Source organism: Pelophylax lessonae (assembly GCF_965119305.1).
Source record: "Pelophylax lessonae genome assembly, chromosome: 1".
Classification (NCBI taxonomy): domain Eukaryota; kingdom Metazoa; phylum Chordata; class Amphibia; order Anura; family Ranidae; genus Pelophylax; species Pelophylax lessonae.
The window spans coordinates 451035174-451054930 of NC_138768.1; the positions used below are offsets into that span (position 1 = coordinate 451035174).

Below are 19757 nucleotides of genomic sequence, written 5' to 3' on the forward strand. Positions count from 1 at the left end.
AATCGTTCCCCGCTGAGAGAGAAGGAAGGTCGGCTGTAGTAAACACAGCTGACTGTTCTTCTCCCTGGAATGATCATAGAGCCCATGTGATCCTTCTATATCGGATCATAGGTCTCCATGGTCATTTCAGAAGCCACCCCCCCCCCCCCCCAGTTAGAATCACTCTCCAAGGCTCACATTTAACCCCTTGATCACCCACAGGGTTAACCCATTGATCACCCACAGGGTTAACCCCTTTCCTGCCAATGGCATTACAATAACAGTGCAAAATTTTATCACCGATTACTGTAGTAATGTCACTGGTACCCCCAAAAAAGTGTCAAAAATATAAGTTAGGGGGTCCGATCTGTCTGCCGCAATGTCGCAGTCCCGCAAAAAAAGAAAAAAAATGTTGATTTTGTTTTTCAGAATGGTCACTTTTTTCCCCCACAAGTAAAAAAAAAACGTAAAATTGTCAGTTAAAGTTACGCAGTGCCAAGTTGCAATTGCGACCCAAATCATATTGTAAATGTTTATGAAACATTCTTTCCGTTCCAATTTTCTGAGATAGCAATGCGATATGGCTACCTGGAGGTGTTCTGTACACAGAATGTATACTGACCACACCCCAGAAACATTTTCTGCTTGTGTTATTGGCTCACCAAGTTTCGCAGAAGTCTCCACTAAGATACAAGTCAGATTTCTGGCATCCCATGCAACAAAAATGTCATTTTGGTGAGATACTCCCAATAGGAGCATATCTAAAGGGATGCAGGCCCAGTAAATTCCCTCAGAACCCTGCAGCTGCCACAGCTGATAATTATGAAACCACTCCCATTTGGCCCATTCAGCACAGAACAAACAATGATGTCTTCAGAACAACAAAAGGTAGGAATCTGCAACAAAGTTTGTTAAAATCCTTGTAATGTACAGAGATCACTTACAGGGGAATGTTAACAAAAGTGGAGTTACGCTTAAAGTGGATGGATGCCATTATGAGCGTTACTCAGGTTAAGGGCTGTATGCTCCAAAAGCAGGGATTCTGCATTCAGGACATATGTCCCTGAATGCATCTGGCTAAAAACGAAGGCCACTTGAAACAGCATCCAACCACCACATTTTTCAGCCGGTCATTGATTTCAAAAGACTGTTGCCAGTGGGTTGTACACTGCATTTGTGCCTTCTAGGCAGTGAAACAAACAAAAAAAATCCATGCTTTTAAGTTGTATAAGCTAGGGCTTGACAAATTTGCTTTGAATCTAGGAGAAAGCACCTGGGAAGTAGAGTTTGACCAGTTCCCACCTCAGGCTGTCCCATTTGTTCTGTTAACTGTTGTCCCTAAAACTGAAAGTAAAAGAAAAAATGGCAAATTTCTGGGTTGCCCCATAATGGTAACAGAGGGGAAAACTTCTAATGGGGACACTAGTTCTGGTGACCTTGGTGAAAACCAGACAAAATCACCCAATGGGATACAGATAGCAGAACAAAGCTTTATAAGAATCCATTCACACTAGCGCGACTTGTCAGGCGACCAAGTCGCCTGACAAGTCGCGGTGGGTCGCTCGCCATCGAGTAGTACAGGAACCGTTCTAATAGGAGCGACACAAGTCGCTCCGACTTTGAAAAAGGGTCCTGTACTACTTTGGGGCGACCTGGAGGCGACTTGCATTGACTTCAATTATATGAAGTCCGCGCAAGTCTTGCCGAAGTCGCTGTGCACCGCGACTTCACGGGTCGTCCCACAAAATCGTGTTGCGCCAGTCTGAATGGGCGCTAACCCTCCCTTTAGCTACAGAAAAATAAACACAATTACTCACAGTTCTACTGTAAAAACCATCAAGGAAAGTAATATGTTCAAAGAGGAGGAGGTCAGCAATTGCAACTTACAAGTTTTTATTAGTACAGTTTCCCTTTAACTTAGCAGCGTAGAGATGACCTTAATGCTTCATTATGTCCATTAGAAGGGAATATGATGCACAGCTTGGGCAGCCTACACAGAGAAAATGAGTGAAAGTTTCATAACTGTCCAAAACTAAAGTAATTTTTCACAAAGTTCTCATGTAGCAAATTGCTTATCTATGTGTTGCTGACTTCCTGTATGAGTAAACTGAAGGACACTGCAATCACCTTGTTTTGTGAAATGGAAGGGACCCAGCTTATGTAAATACAATGCAAACCTTGTGTGTGGTCAATGCATGCAAGTTTCCATGAAATGGTATTAATAGCAATTATAAAAAAAAAAAAAAAAAGTGACAACTGTCCGATTTTACCACACAAGCTCTCTATGTACACTACATTTTGCGGAAAACTCCAAAAGAATCTAATGTGAGGAACGCTGGTATATGACCAAGACAACGCTTAATGGAACAACATATGCAAAAATAAAAAATTAATTACTGAGAACTTAAAAATTGGAAAATTAAAATTCCAGATTAAGGTTTGGAAAAAAGTTACAATCTAAGACTAGGTAACCTGTGTCTCAAATGGGAAAAAAATAATAGCAAAGTCTATTTTGGAAGTTGTGCACAAGTGGCTTTTGTTGGCTATGGGACACAGTGAGAATCAGCGTGCCAGCATTAATGGCGAGGGAAGAAGATCCAGGCTGAAGCTACCCTTGGGCCTGATACACCTTTCACAGCAGGAAGGACAGAAAGGGAAAAAAGGAGGAGGAGGGACTTTTATTATGACAGTGAACCCTGTCTGAGAAGAGGATGTTTGAAGATCCATAGATCACACTAGGCCCCCTCCCCTCATAACTCCACCTATAGCAGTAATACACCTCAATACTGACAATGTCAGATAAAGCACCCCTTGTAGCAGAGATGACCACTCCTATCGCTGCCAGAGGGAAGAATACCAAGCAGACCCCGAATAACCTTTCCTATTACACGGCAGTAGCTGTAAGGAGCACCCCACTGTGACACAAGAGGGGCTCACATTAACCCCTTCCTTACACGCCGTAAAACAAAACTTCTGTATGCTACAAGAGGACCACAGCGAAACGGCTGATGAAGCTACAAAGTCCCTGGACGTTTCCCACCACCACCTCCCCGGAGGCATCATCATCATCTGCCGCCGCCACCACCAGCGCCACCCACCACCACCTTTTAACCCCTTCTCAGCCACGAGTAACGTGGAGCCAGTGTTTCCGCGATAGGGTTGAGGCGAGATTACGGGTGTTGGAATGGGGGGGGGGGGGTGAGAGCCAGCTGACCTGCTCCCCCACCCCCACTTCTAATAGGATAACCGGAAGAGAGCCAACAATTACAGCGAGATAGAATTATCACCTAATCGGCGATCAACTTCCAAGATTGTTCCCAGCAGTGATGTAGTAGTGTATCCGCATTCCTTCCCCCGAAACACGAGTGAAATGGTGGGGGGAGAGGGTGCTAATTACTAAGTGGCAGCTAATGAATCCTCGGCGCCCCTCCCCCACCTACGAGGAGGAGAATCTGAGTCATTAAATAAAATAATACTACAACTTTTTCCATAGGATTCCACAGCATCCAGCCGGAGAACAAACTTCCCGCTCCCCTCTTGGTGTTCCCCAACTTACAGTGTAGCCGGCTGGGCCAGGCCGGGAGGAGGCCTCTTACGCCGGGTCCTGCACACACGGATCCCCGGTAGTCCTGGCCTCTGCTCACGTTGCCAAATAATGCGCCTCTTACACATGGAGGCTCCAGCCGCCTCCTGTCCGCGCATGCGCAGCCGGCTCTTTAATCCTCCAGACCCCAAACAGGGTGAGGGGAGCGGGCTCTTAAAGAAAAACACCGTGTGGATGGAAGTTCAGGCTGACTGTGCCCGGGAAAGCAGCATGGGGGCAGAGCACAGATCGCAGGTCCTCCTCCTTCCACTCACCGGAACAAGCCCATACAGGAACACTGGACATATACACCAGGCACCCTGTCACTGCAACTATATACACTCTTCTATCACTCCACACATGACACGATCCCGCTCTCTATACAACTTCTAACTACATCCTAAAGTCACAAATGTGTCACCAACCCGACCATCTCAGCACCAATGACCTTTCCACATCAGCCCATTATGCTCTTTACACTTGCTGCCTGCCATTAATGGCTTCCCTAGCACGTGACCTGGAAGACACAGCCGGCGCCTCAAGAGTTAATAATCCAACAAGGCGTTTCCACAAGGAAGTGACATCTGCTGTAATTTATAAGACTGGCCTGGCCTGTTCCACATAATCTGGACCCAAATTGTCTGTGAAAACATGGCTGCACAAAACACACAATGCAGAAAACTAATTGCCCACAGCCCTTTCCTTAGAAAACAACGGTGACCTGACCAGATCACCTACCTCAAAACTTTTTTCACAAAAATACTGGACATGGCATTAAAGGAATTGTACATACCACCTTGGAAAATGACCCACTCAGCAAAAAACATTATACAAGTGATTACATTCCCTCTGTTCTCAACTGCATAGTTCCCAAAAAAAGCTGCAAGAGCTAGAAGGAGAAACTGTAGCACACTGATCTTCCCAGTGAATGGCTGGGGGGGGGGTGTCAGGACAAGTGTGATCATTGGAGGACAGCAGGCTGGGTTTCCATTACAGCTACAGAACGGACCACTGTGCGCTCTTGCTTAGTGTGGTCAGTTTTTAATAGGAAAGCAGAGGGACTGGCAGGAACACCAGGGATTTCACACAAAAGAAGAAGCAATACAAAAGAGAACAGGATACTTTTTCATAAAAGTACATATTAGATATATAGTTACAGTTACATAAAAAAAAAAGTCAATCTAGCTCAACAAAAAAGTACAGCAGGCACCATCAGGAATATGAAAAGTTAGATTTACATACTTTTTAATGCCCAGAAAAAGTTACAGCTAGCAATCCACTATTTTCAGCTGTAGCTGGCCATCAGGCTCCTAGCCTGGCCTTATTTATTTGAGAAGACACCTAATGCTGGGCCACAAACTTACCTACTGACTTTTCTGCACTTCATAAAACAGAAATTCGCCCCCCTCCCCCTCCAAAAATAAAAAAAAGTCTGCAGCTACACATACTGTAAACTGCTGACTTTTAATATTAGGACACTTACCAGTCCTGGAATGCAGCAATGTCAGCACCCCAGCTAATATTTCCATCGGCTGTCGGGTGCTGCTGCCACCATTGCCAGTAAGGGAACCTGCATTAAGCGTGCTGCACTCCCTTTCTGGCTCAGCAGCGGGGGAAGGAGGAGGGGGGCAAAACTGGCAATGTACCTCACCATAGCAAGGTCCGACGGAAGTCGGGACAGGGTACCTGTCAAAAACAGGTACCCGTTTACCCTCCCTCCCCCCGAAACGTGCCAAAACATGGCACCAGAGGGGGAATCAGATAAGCAGAGGTTCCACTTTTGGGTTTTTAAAAGTTTACACGTCTTCAAAAAGGTTTTTTTAACCACTTAAGCCCCGGAAGATTTTAGCCCCATTCCGACCAGGGGGTATTTTGCGATTTGGCACTGCGTGACTAACAGACAATTGCGGTTGTGCGACGCTGTACCTAAACAAATTTGGCGTCCTTTTTTTCCCACAAACAGAGCTTTCTTTTGGTGGTATTTGATCACCTGTGCGATTTTTTGATCATGCGCTATAAACAAAAAAAGAGCGTCAATTTTGCAAAAATAGCAATATTTTTCACATTTTTTATATGAAATTCCCCCCCCAAAAAAATGTAAAAATCAAAATTTTTTAACATTTTCGGCCAATTTGTTTTATGCTACCTGTTTGGTAAAAATCGCAAAAAGCGTATTTTTATTGGTTTGCGCAAAAGTTATCGCATTTACTAACAAAGGGAAAGATTTTTGTCATTTTTGTTGTTTTTTTTTTTTAATGCGTAATGGCGGTGATCTGCAATTTTTTTTGCGGTACTGCGACATTGGGGCGGACAGATCGGACCCTTGACTGACATTTTTGACACTATTGGGGTTACCAGTCACATTTCTACAGTAATCAGTGCTATACATATGCACTGTTACTGTAAAAATACACTGGTAGTGAAGGGGTTAACTTTATTTGGGAGGGAGGGGCTGTGTGTGTCCCTAGGGGCGTGCTTTCTACTGTGATTGGCTGTGGCTTGAGCTGTAAGGACACTGATCAACGGATCTACATAGTAGATCCGTGTGATCAGTGGTTTTATCAGGGGAGAATGAAAGGCAGCTTGTTTACACAAGCCGCCTGACTTTCTCCCTCTTCCCCGCCGATCGCCGAGTGACCGGCGGACATCGGGTCCGCCGGTCACACGCGCGGGGGGGGGGGTCCGTGACCGAGCGGGGGCGCTCGCTCCCTAGACCCTCCCAAGCTAGTGACGTACCCCTACGTCACTTTGCCTGTGAGGGGCTGACTGCCGACGTAGATCGGCGTTAGGCAGTCGGAAAGTGGTTAAAGGAACAAACATTCTCTGCCATTCCACTATTTCCTCTTAATAACCCCCACCCCCTCAAAAATTGACAAACAATTAGATCAATCTTTAAACTTTTTAAAAGAAGAGAAGCCCTTGACAAACTTTTCAGTCTCAGGGAAACCCTTCTAATACATCTAGGAGTTCAAAGATGACCAGAGGGAAGAAGGCTTCTTCCATTTATGGTCATTGTAAAGAATTTCCCAATCACAGATCAACTGCCCACAATCCGTAGAGCCAATATGTGAACTGAGCCTAAATCACAGTTTAAAGCCACAAAAACTTCCACACCAACCATGTGTAAGCTGAGAGGATCTTTTTCTGGCTTCTTCTGGGTACTGAGTCTTTTAGCTGTTTTGATTGGTGCAGTAGGACAACAACAGTTCACCACAATCTTGAGTACAGTATTTACAATTGTATGTTGTGGTGAATTACAGCTCAAGTGTAACCTTTGCTGCAAGAAGGCTAGGGACTACCATTAGGGACCTTTTTATTTTTTTATTCCAGCTCAGTATATACTGAATTCAGATAATCAGGCAGCAGGTCAGCAATGGCAGCCATCAGGTTACCTTCACACAAGTAAAAAAGAGCCACAGTGGCTAAGTGGTTAGCACTTCTGTCTAGCAGCACTATGGTTGTCCGTTCGAATTCCAACCACGACACTTTCTGCCTGGGGTTGGCATGTTCTCCCTGTGCTGTCAGTCAAAACCCGTGAGCAGAGGACAGGACTGAGCCAGGCTGTGTCTGAATAGATGCAAACAGCCCAGGTTGGGAGTGAGCACACAAGTGCCTCCATAGAAAGTGGAGCCAGGAGCACGGCAGGGGACTCCGGAAGAGGAGGATCAGGCTACTCTGTGCAAAACCATTGTATAGAGCAGGTAAGTGTAACAGGTTATTCCAATGAAAAAAAATCCTCGGAGCTTTACTTTTTTCTACTTTAACCCGGTCTCTCAAACCAAAGAATCAGACATGAAGCCACCTAATGCCTGAAAAGTTGCTGTCCTGTCAACCAGCAAGTATGAGCAACATCAGACAACTGATTCTGTTGCTGGCAACAACTGGCCAATGACTGAATCACCAATAGATCTTACCATTTCCTATGGACCTGTAAAATGTAATTTTTTGTTGCAATGATACTTCATTCAACTCAACAACCTGTTGACACTTTTTTATGCATTGCACTGTGTAAAAATGCACACATTCTGCATTTTTACACAACACCCATGTATGGTGTGAACAAGGCATATAGAGAATAATTGTTTACTGGTGTAAAATTAGCAATACTGTCTTACCCACATGAGCTATACTGGTTTGTAAAAGCAGTATATATTAAAGAAAGATTTGGCCTTTGCATAAAGCATTTTGGCAAGCTGCAGGCATTTTGTTGCAAGCATCACTCCAGTACGTTTTTTTAGAGCCAATGGTTGGCTCTCTAGTAATAGCAACCAGAGCGGCTAACTAGCCAGTCAGTTGCTATTACAAGCAGCGGGAGGAGGCGGCTCCGTCTCTCAGGATCTCGCGTCCAACCCAAGCTACTAACCGGCACATCCGCTGGCTAGTCAGACCCATACAAAGCCGGAATCTGCTTTGGTCAGGTCTCTGCTATGGTGACCCAGAAGCGATGACATCCCTTCCGGTTTACTTGGATGTCAACGGTGCTATTTTTTGAAAAAGTATGTAGAAACACAGATCCTGGCATTTTGAATGCTTTTAAGTGTAAAGGAGGGCTTTGGGGTATTCCTGACCCCAGATCCTGTCATAAAGAGTACCTGTCACAATACCTGTGACCTAAAACAATTGTAAAACCCACTATTCTATAGGACCATAATATTATATATATATATATATATATATATATATATATATATATATATATACACACACATATACATATACACAAACACACACACATAGGGTTCTAACATACAAAGAGCGCCAGACAATGCCCAGTCTTCAATTGGATAAACAAACTGGTAGCACTTTGGAGGAACAAGCAGTTGCAATAGAGCGCATGCATGGTGGACTGAGGTGGTCTTTCCAGGGCATGACACTGTTTCTTTAGCAATTGAAATGCCATTAGGGCTCTTTCACACGGGCGGTCTGATCAGATCCGCCTGTCAGTTTTTTTAGGCGGATCTGATCGGATGCCCCATTCAGCCCTATGGAGCAGCGGATGTCAGCGGTGACATGTCCGCGGACACCCGCTGCCATCCACATCCGATCCTGTTCGTGAAATCCGGATGGATGGAAACCCTATTTTCCATCCGTCCTGGGGATCGGATCGGATGAGAGTGGACAGGCGGTCCGCTCTCATCCGATTCCCCATAGAGAGCAGCGGGAGCTGTGACACCTCCCTCTCCGCACTGCAAGCGGAGACGGAGCTGTCATCCGCCCGGCTCAGCGGGGATCGCGGATCTATCCCCGCTGAGCAGCACGGATCCGCCTACGGAGGCGGACCGTGTGAAAGAGCTCAGGAATATTGAAAAAATTTCCCTAGCACCCTTTACTTGCCACCTCAATTTAGTAAACCATGCCACACCCTCCCCACTTCTTTACCTCCTTTGATGGGTGCAGCCACTTATACTGTATACAGCCCAGCCGTTAAAAACATACTGCTAGACTGCCTGTTCTTGCTCACCAGCATCGCAAAGACTTCAAAGAGATTTACTCATACAGTTTAAACATTGTCTCATTAAAGTCTTTAGGCGAAGGGGAGAACTAGGAGAACATTTATATATTCATGAACTTGTTTAAAGTGATAATATAGGTTTGTTTTTTTAACTACAAATAACAAGCATTTTATACTGACCTGCTCTGTGTAATGGTTTTGCACAGAGCAACCTTGATTTTCTTCTCGGGTCCCCCCCCCCCTCCATTAGCACTCCTGGCTCCTCCTCCTTGCCCAGTGCCCCCAATAGCAAGGCACTTGCTATGGGGGTACTTGTGCATGCTCACTTCTAAACCCAGCTCTATGCATTCATAAGACACAGTCGTGGCTCTGCCTCGCCCCCTGCTCTCTCCTTATTGACTCACTGGCTGTGATTGACAGCAGTGGGAGCCAATGAATATGGATTAGAACATTTGTCAGTTTTTTTGCTGGCTGTGTCCCCATTAGGGAGATTAATCCTCTCTATTTTAAAGTGAAAGTAAAAGAAAATCCAACATTTTGGCTTGTCCCTAAAAAAGTAATAGGAGGGAAAGTCTTCCAATGGGGGCACTAGTTCTTTTGACCTGGAGGGCCCCAAGGGATTTCATTCAGTTGTAGGGATTTCTTCTCACTTCTGGTTTTGGCTGTAGGACAGAAGTAAAGGTAAATCTCCCCAATGGAACACAGATAGAAAGAAAAAGTACTGGTAGTAGTGTGGTAAAAAAAAGTGTTTTCTGGCTTTAGAACAGTGTTATTTAGGAAAAATCCTCTGAATACGGTTTTCTATTCACAGCCTGGCTAAAGCCACCTGTGAGATAAATGCAAACAAGGCTAGATACGGGTTCTCTCAGCATGCATTACCCGACTAGAATAAACGCAGTTGCAATACATATATTTGTACAAATTTATCTAAAAATAATTTACGGATATGAGATGTTAACCCGATTCCCGACCACACGCTGCCGATTTACTGTGGCAGTGCGGCTCTCCTGCGCCAACCGACGTAGAGCTACGTTGGTCGCGTGCCGGTAGCTAGGGGGCGAGCGCGCGGCAGTACGCTCCCGCCCCCACTCAGCAGCAAGATCTCCGATGCACGGGGCAGGCGGCTCCAATGAAAAAGAACGGTCAGCTGTTGTAAACACAGCTAACCGTTCTCTCTGGAATGATCACAGAGAGCCCCTGTGATCAATGCTATATAGGATCACAGGTCTCTGATCATTTCACAAGCCCTGCCCCCTTAAGCCCCGTACACACGTACCGATGGTCGGCTTACAAATGTTCCTCTTTTCTCCCCGGGATGTCGGTGTCTGCTGAAAAGTGCAAAGACAGCACAAGGACAGCACAAGAATTTTGTCCACCGACTGCAGAAGTGATGTCATGTAATGGTTAACTTTCCCTGTGTTTTCTATTTTCTGAGCATGCCCAGTCTTGCAAATCTGCGGTCTGTCGGCCGAATTGTGTACTGACAGGCGAACAATCGTCCGTTCTGGTGTCGGCATACAAATATTTTCATGTTTGCAAGAAAGACTTTTGTCCGCGGATTGTGCGCAGACATCTGTCGGAGGCACCATACTAACACGCGTACAATCGGCAGATCCTTCGTCCACCGACGTTTGTATGCCGACGATCGGTACGTGTGTACGGGCCTTTACAGTTAGAATCAACCCCCTAGGCTCACATTTAACCCTTTGATCCCCAGTGTTAACTTATTCCTTGCCAGTGTCATTACAGTAACAGTGCATATTTTTAGCACTGATTACTGTAGTAATGTCACTGGTCCCCCCAAAAATGTCAGTTAGGGGCCCAATCTGTCCACCGCAATCCTGAAAAAAAAAAAAAAAAAAAAAAAAAAAAAATCGCAATAACCGTATTTTGATTGGTTTGTGCAAAAGTTATCATGTCCACTAACTACAGCAAACATTTAGGTAATTTTTATTGTTTTTTTTTTTTTTACTAATAATGGCAGGGATCTGTGATTTTTTTTTTTTATGCGGGACTGCGAAACTGCGGCGGACAGATCGGACCCCTGACTGACATTTGACACTTTTGGGGGTACCAGTGACATTACTACAGTAATCAGTGCTAAAAATATGCACTGTTACTATAATAATGACACTGGCAGAGAAGGGGTTAACTTTACTGGTGATCAAGGGGTTCAATGTGTACCTAGGGGTGTCTTTCTAACTGGTGGGGGGGGTCGGCAAGGCTTGTGAAATGATCACAGACTTTTGATTCCATATAGCAGGATCCCAGGGGCTCGTCCGATCGTTCCAGAGAGAAGAACGGTCAGCTGTGTTTACAACAGCTGCCCATCCTCTCAGCAGGGAACGATCGCGGGTGTCAGGCGGCAATCGGAGCCGCCTTCCCCGTGCATCTGGATCCCCGCTCGCTCCTAGCTGCAGGCGTGTGACCGACTTACACTTACAGCGGTTTGCGCAGGAGCGGCTGCCTGCTGCAGTATAACTGCGGCAGGTGGTCAGTAAGCGGTTAAGGTGGCAAATCCTTCCGGTCCAGAAGTGGTTTCCTAAACTGGAGAGTGTTCAAAATGAGGCCTAACTAAAGATCAATATAGGGGAATCAGAACCCGCATCCTTTTGCTGGTGATCCATCCAGCTAGTGATGCTTCCCGAAATTCAATTTGCTTTCCCACTGCTTGGCCACACCGTTTGCTTGTTTTGCAATCATCTTAAGGAGTACACCCAAATAGCTCTCCTCTGTAGCTAGACACTAGTCGATCAGAGGATTCTTTTTGGCCCTAAAGCCCCGTACACACGCACCGATTGTTGGCCAACCGATCGGCCGTCTTTTGTCCAGTGTTGTGTTGGTTGAAATGTGCTCTAGATTGCACACGAGTTTTGTCGGCCAACAACAACCAACTTCAGAAGTGATGTCACGTGATGGTTTACTTTCCTTGTGTTTTTTCTTCTCTGAGCATGCCCAGTCTTGCTCATCTGACTTTTGTCGGCCGAAATCTGTACTGACTGACGAACAATCGGCCGTTCTGGTGACAGCAAACAAAAATTTTATAGCATGCACACCAGATTTTGTTCGGCCGAAAAGTCGCAGTCGGTTGTCGGAAGCATCATACTAAACAAGCCGAAAATCGGCCGATCGGACGTTGGCCGAAAATTTACGGCCAACAATCGGTGCGTGTGTACGAGGCTTAAGTGCTTATTTTGCATGTAGGAACATGGAGTTGTATTTTTCAGTGCTTTGACCAATCCTCCAGCAATGCTAAATGTTTCATATTACAAACACCTCCATGAATATTATTCCCCATGACACACCTTTGTGTCATCAGCATAAGGCATACTTTACCTACATGCAATATCCATAAATAGGTGCCCCATAGATTTTTAAGTATAAAACGATTACAAAAACCCTAAACACGCTAGAGTCCCTTTAAGCTCAACTGTTTATCGAACAAAAGCCAAGGCTATCCAGAAAGGTAATGCAGTTGCACAATTCCATGTACTTAAATCAGCCTTGTTATTAAAGTGGTTGTAAAAGGCAGAAGGTTTCTCCCCCCACCCCTCCCCTCTAAAAACCTTCTGTGTGCAGCAGCCCCCCTTATACTTACCTGAGGTCCATCTAGATTCAGCGATGTTGCATAATTGACTTAACTGTCCAGGACTCCCCTCCTCATTGGCTGAGTCAGTCAGTGAGCCAATGAGGAGAGGAAGGAGCAGAGCTGGACCGTGGCTCCGGGTCTGACTTGACAAAGAAAGCTGCGGCTCGTCTTAGGTGCCCCCATAGCAAGCTGACAAGCTGCTTGCTGTAGGGGCACACAACAGGAGGGAGGGGTGCAAGGAGCACCGAAGAGGTGGGGTTAATGGCTGCTCTGTGCAAATCCACTACAAAGAACAAGTACAACATCTTTGTTATTTAACAAAATAAAAAAAAAAAAAAAAAAACACACACACACACGACTTTAGTATCACTTTACATTTAAATATTTCACTAACAGTTAGGGTATGTTCACATTCGCTCAAACTACTGACACTTCTCAAAATGTGCCTATAGCGTTAATCAGTGCGGTTGATAAGCGTTTAATGACCTTTTAAAATGCTCCCCCAAAACGCCCTATGCGCATTTGCAGCGCGTTAAAACTGCAGCAAAGAATGCCTAATAATTTTAAGGAGGTTGTAAACCCTCTCTGAGCCCCGGTTCACACTTGTGCGTGTGCGGGGTTCGCATGTAATGTCGGAGCGCACTGCTCCGACATTACATGCGATCGGCTGTGCGGTGCGAGTTTAGCCATACAAACTGTATGGCTAAATTCGCATCGCACCCGCAGCAAACACGCACAGGAGGCATTTTTGCAGCCGCATCAGGATCGGATCGCACAGCTGTTCACACTTGTGCGATCCGATCCTGTGCGAACTGCACGATCGCACTGCGATATGCGATCAAACTGGGGGTGTCGTTAAGATTACATTGACACCCCCAGCGGATCGCATATGGCAGTGTGAACTGCCGGGGGTGCGTGTGCGATGCGGGAACAGGCTGCGAGTTCGCAGCCTTCCCACATCGCATCAGTGTGAACCGGACCTTATACCTTGCACTGTTTAGGAGATATTTACTTTTAATGCAGCAGATGATGTCATCGGCGCATGCGCTCTGAAGGAATGGCCACCCATGCCGTTCCTTCAGAGCCCTGTGCCATGAACGGCGGCTCCCGCACGCATGCGAGGTCATCGCGTTTCTCCGGCCAATCAGATGGCCGGAGGACGCGCACCAGAAAGCAGGACGGCAAAAACACGTCAGCCGTGTCTCTGCTTCCGTTACAGTCACGCAGTAAAAAAAAAAAAAAAAAAAAAAAAAAAAAAAACCCTGGTCAGGAAGGGGGTAAAATCTTCCGGGGCTTAAGTGGTTAATGTACTACTGCGCCTCAACCGCATGCTGGCACTGTTGTGGCGCATTACCATAGACTTGAAAGAAAGGAGTTGAAGTGTTTTAACTCCTTTTAAACACGGCATGAGGCTTCAATTTTGAAGCGAAGTGATGCAAACCTTTCATGTTTTGATAATATGAACAAGAATGTGTGTTGTCCATAGTATCATTTGCATTGGTAAACGCCTGCTTTCAATGCCAGTGTGAACTAAGCCTTACACTGTAAAAAGAATGTAAATACTTCATCTTTCCTGCTGCTCACACCACTGAACACTGCTTGGTTCAGCAGAATCTCCCTCTAAGTCTACATTCACATGTGGGCGTAGCAGATCACCTGCAGAATCGCCGCGATTCTGCCCGCGATCTGGAATTATTGCAAATCGCGGGATGCCTGTGCGATGCCCGTGATTTGCAATGGCACCCCAAACGCTGTGCGATGTTGCCACGATTTCCGCCTGCTGATCCGCGGTAACATCGCGCAAACAGAATCGCAGGACGCCTGTCGCCCAAAAAAAAGGTACAAGAGCTTGACTCTCCCAAAAGTTTTGTTTTTCAAGCAGACCTCGTAGGAAGACATCTACTGAAAAGCGTAGCATATATTGTTAACTTACAGTCTTCTACATGGTATATGTTTGGGAATGAACTAGCGATATGTTAGCAGGAATTAAAAAGGCGAAGTATAATCAAAGCTTTTTTGGCAATACTTCTCCTATGGATCACAGGAGTGCAGTTAGTTCTGCTGTCCTGTGGCCCATTTTCAGCCAGACATCACAGAGGTGATCCAGGCTCTGGAAAGATTGCGTCCGAATCCACCCAGAGGCCTGGATCGGCACCTGACTCAGCGGCGTTTCAGCTATCTGCTGGGAGACGGAGCCAGACCCTCCCAGCCCCTTCTACTGCCCAACACTCCAGTGAGCACTGGAGGGGAGAGCAGAGAGCCGGTGATTGAAGTGCAGAGGGGGAGAGCTGAGTGATCAGTGGTGTTTGATCATTACAATAAGTTCTATATAATTTTTTTTTTTGGGGGGGGGTGGAGGCTATGCTGTGATTGTAAAAATGCCACAACGGACTGACCCTGACTGGTGTAAACAAGCCTGAACAGTCCTAAAAGAACTGAGATTGACTGTTTTATGACAACCGTATATACAGTAGCCTCCCTTCAACATGCACCAATGATCATTACTAGTTCTAACCATTATATGTTCAACAACGAGGGCTCAAAATAACAGGTCCCTTGGATGAAAATAATTTATATAGCAAATTAAGTTGTTATATCTTGGTGAATGGACATCAACGTCTGAAGAGCCTATAAATATACCGATACTAAATATGCTACTATATTCAATGCTGTTTGGGTAAAAATAAATTCCACTAAAAACATCCCAAACTCTACTTTTCCTAGCAAAAAATAATATATTATATATACATATATATACACACACACACATATACACACACACACACACACCAATGCAAAATGGTACTCCTTTGCATATTTAATAAAGGAATTTGATTGTTTTTGTTTGCTTTTTTAACTAAAAAAGGTTGAAGGGTATTTTAAAGCATATTTAACATTTTACAAATCCTGGGTCTCCAAGAGCTTCCCATTCTTCGTAAGAAACAAGAGGCCATGCTGAGCTAGATTTTACAGGAAGCACTGTTTTCTTTCCCAGTCTGCTTCTCAGCTGCCAGGGAACATCCTCTGTGACTATTTGTGCAGAAGCCACCTAGCTGTACAGTAAGCACATTAACCCTTCTGACAGACGTCACTGACTGCAGCCATTTTGAGAGTATCCGGCAGTGACAAACACCATTTAACACCTTCAGTGCCAGTTAATGAGGAACTATATATAACTCAAACTTAAAATGAGAAAACAATGAATGAAACTTCATTGATTGCATCAAGCCAAGTGCACAGAAAATAGAAAGTGCTGTTTTAGTTGATGCATACTAGCTTTTTAGGCAACATTAACTGAGCAGCAATACCCTAGAAGTAAAAAGGTAACTTCTTAAAAAAGGAAAACCCTAAAGGCCCGTACACACGTACCGATCGTCGGCATACAAACGTCGGTGGACGAAGGATCTGCCGATTGTACGCGTGTTAGTATGGTGCCTCCGACAGATGTCTGCGCACAATCCGCGGACAAAAGTCTTTCGTGCAAACATGAAAATATTTGTATGCCGACACCAGAACGGACGATTGTTCGCCTGTCAGTACACAATTCGGCCGACAGACCGCAGATTTGCAAGACTGGGCATGCTCAGAAAATAGAAAACACAGGGAAAGTTAACCATTACATGACATCACTTCTGCAGTCGGCGGACAAAATTCTTGTGCTGTCCTTGTGCTGTCTTTGCACTTTTCAGCAGACACCGACATCCCGGGGAGAAAAGAGGAACATTTGTAAGCCGACCATCGGTACGTGTGTACGGGGCTTTAGAGCAAAAATTTTTCTTTTAGATTTGGATAGAGTTGAGCGGTTAGAACCACTTTATGGCTGTCTGTGTTTCTGTTAAGGAGATTCACCATCCAATTTTAGGGTGATCACCACAGCTGGGACCGTGAAAGAAAATATAGGTAATTACAAAATGTAAAAATTGCCACCATAACAGGAATAGAAGGGAAATATTTTGCGTAATATATATATATATACACACACATACATACACACACACACACACACACACACACACACACACACACACACACACACACACATACACAGTATCTACAAAAGTGAGTACAACCCTCCACAAAATCCACATTTTTGTAAATATTTTATTATACCTTTTCATGCGACAACACTGAAGAAATGACACTTTGCTACAATGTAAAGTAGTGAGTGTACAGCTTGTATAAGTGTCGGTTCACACTATAACGATCCGACTTCGGGGGCGACCTGTAAAGTCGCGTATACCGCGACTTCGGCGCGACTCACATAATGGAAGTCAATGCAAGTCGCTCCGATGTCGCCCCAACGTAGTACAGGAACTATTTTCTAAGTTGGAGCGACTTGAGTCGCTCCTATTAGAATGGTTCCCATAGCACACAATGGACCGCGACTTGTCAGGCTGACCAGTCGCCTGACAAGTCGCGGCAGTGCGAACCGGGACTAAGTGTAAATTTGCTGTCCTCTCAAAATAACACACAGCCATTAATATCTAAACCGCAGGCAACAAAAGTGAGTACACCCCTAAGTGAAATTGTCCAAATTGGGCCCAATTATCCATTTTCCCTCCCCAGCGTCATGTGACTCATTAGCGTCTCAGGTGTGAATGGGGAGCAGAGGTGTTAAATTTGGCGTTATAGCTCTCACTCTCTCATACTGGTCACTGGAAGTTCAACATGGCACCTCATGGTAAAGGACTAACTGGGGATCTGAAAAAAAAAAAAAAAAAAAAAAAAAAAAAAAAAATTGTTGCTCTACATGAAGATGGCCTAGGGCCGGGGCTATAAGATTACCAAGACCCTGAAACTGAGCTGCAGCACGGTGGTCAAGACCATACAGCGGTTTAACATTACAGGTTCTACTCGGAACAGGCCTCGCGATGAGCGACCAAAGAAGTTGAGTGCACATGCTCAGCGTCATATCCCAGATGTTGTCTTTGGGAAATAGATGTATGAGTGCTGCCAGCATTGCTGCAGAGGTTGAAGGGGTGGGGGGGGTCAACCTGTCAGTGCTCAGACCATACGCCGCACACTGCATCAAATTGGTCTGCATGGCTGTTATCTCAGAAGGAAGCCTCTTCTAAAGATAATGCACAAGAAAGAAACAGTTTGCTGAAGACAAGCAGATTAAGGACATGGATTGCTGGAACCATGTCCTGTGGTCTGATGAGACCAAGATAAACTTGGTTCAGATAGTGTCAAGCGTGTGTGGCAGCAACCAGGTGAGGAGTACAAAGACAAGTGTGTCTTGCCTACAGTCAAGCATGGTGGTTGTAGTGTCATGGTCTGGGGCTGCATGAGTGCTGCGACACTGGGAAGCTACAGTTCATTGAGGGAACCATGAATGCCAACATGTACTATGACATACTGAAGCACAGCAGGATCCCCTCTCTTCGGAGACTGGGCCGCAGGACAGTATTCCAACATGATAACGACCCCAAACACACCTCCAAGACAACCACTGCCTTGTTAAAGAAGCTGAGGGTAAAGGTGATGGACTGGCCAAGCATGTCTCCAGATCTAAACCCTTTTGAGAATCCTCAAATGGAAGGTGGAGGAGCGCAAGGTCTCGAACATCCACCAGCTCCATGATGTCATCATGGGGGAGTGGAAGAGGGCTCCAGTGGCAACCTGTGAAGCTCTGGTAAACTCCATGCCCAAGAGGATTAAGGCAGTGCTGGAAAATAATGGTGGCCACACAAAATATTGACACTTTAGGCCCAATTTAGACATCTCCATTTAGGTGTTTATTCACTTTTGTTGCCTGTGGTTTAGACATTAACGGCTTTTTGAGTTATTTTGAGGGAACAGCAAATTTACACTGTTTTACAAGCTGTACACTCACTACTTTACATTGTAGAAAAGTGTAATTTATTCAGATTTGTCACATGAAGATAAACATATTTACAAAAATGTGGAGGAGTGTACTCACTTTTGTGAGATCCTGAATATATGAGATACAAAGCAAACGGGATGGACAGCAACCCACAGCAGCTAATTAGAAATCAACTTTATATCAAATACTATATTCTACCAAGTGTTTGCATTTAGGATATTGCAATTTACTGGACTTTCTTAAGCCTCATTTACACTTTCGGTTGGTGTTAGAGGGCTATAAAAACATGCACTTGAGCTGCGCTCTTGCCGACTGTCCTATGCAGAGCTTGACTCTTCGGTGTCACTGCATGTACTCCGCAACTTCTGTGCGTGCCCGCTCCCCGCCGTCCTGTCCAAGGACCCAGACACCAGTCCCTGCGTATTCCCTCCCAGCAGCCTCTACTCCCACCCCCAATACATGTCCTGACAGCACGGAACAGCCCAGCTCTGATCATCTCCACCCCCCCACTTATCCCCACTAACTCTGCTTACCCCCCCCCTCTCTCTTCACCATCTCCCACACGCTGCTAACCCCCCCCCCCTCCAACTCTGCTCACCTACCTCTCTTCACCATTTCCCCCCCCAACTCTGCTCACCTACCTCTCTTCACCATTCCCCCCCCCCCCCCGCTCTATTTTGGACCCTGCATGTCTCATTGTAAAAAATGAAAGTTACAACCAAGCATATCAAAATTTCCCTCCCCCGGAATTTTTTTGATTTCACCCCACCCCCGCATACAAACATAAATGCAGGCATTACGGCATGAAAACGTAGATTGTGACACACGTTACATATCGCCACACAAACTAGCTCCTTACGTTTTTTTAGCCGACTCCTAGATTCAAAGCAAAATTTGTCAAGCCCTAATTTAGCTGGTAATGCTATGGCTGAAATTTGTATGCACTTGCTTTCCAAATGTTTAATGCTGGTCTACCTGCTTTGGTGCTATGGTGACCCTAGTGTCCCAATTAGGCACAGCCCTAGATACGGCTCTAAAGGGCGCTTAAAGCATTCCAGTGACATGAATTACAATACTGGTATGCTGAATTGATCTCGGATGAGAACTACATGTACTTTTAATGTCGAGTTGTACAAATTTGTGACATCTGAAATCTTTACCTGGATTTAAAAAAATAAAATACCAAACACGTTATACTTACCTGCTCTTTGCTATGGTTTTGCACAAAGCAACCTCTTTGTCCCCCACTGGCGCTCTTGGCACCTTCTCTGTGTGCCCCTATAGCAAGTAGCTTTTTATGGGGACACAAATGCGGGTTCGATCCCAA

The 19757-nt window shown here is 45.3% G+C and overlaps 1 protein-coding gene across 6 annotated transcripts in view; it reads right to left on the reverse strand.

Moving 5' to 3' along the window:
- The window catches only part of GATAD2A (GATA zinc finger domain containing 2A), a 146726-nt gene that overhangs the window by 114104 nt on the left and 12865 nt on the right, over positions 1-19757 (reverse strand). For 4 of the 6 annotated variants that reach the window (XM_082268078.1, XM_082268077.1, XM_082268076.1 and 1 more), the window contains exon 1: positions 3536-3770. The exons of the other annotated variants lie outside the window; for them this stretch is intronic. The gene's annotated coding sequence lies outside the window, so the exon portion shown is untranslated. Of the gene's footprint in view, positions 1-3535; positions 3771-19757 lie in introns of those variants that run through there. 6 annotated transcript variants of the gene reach the window in all.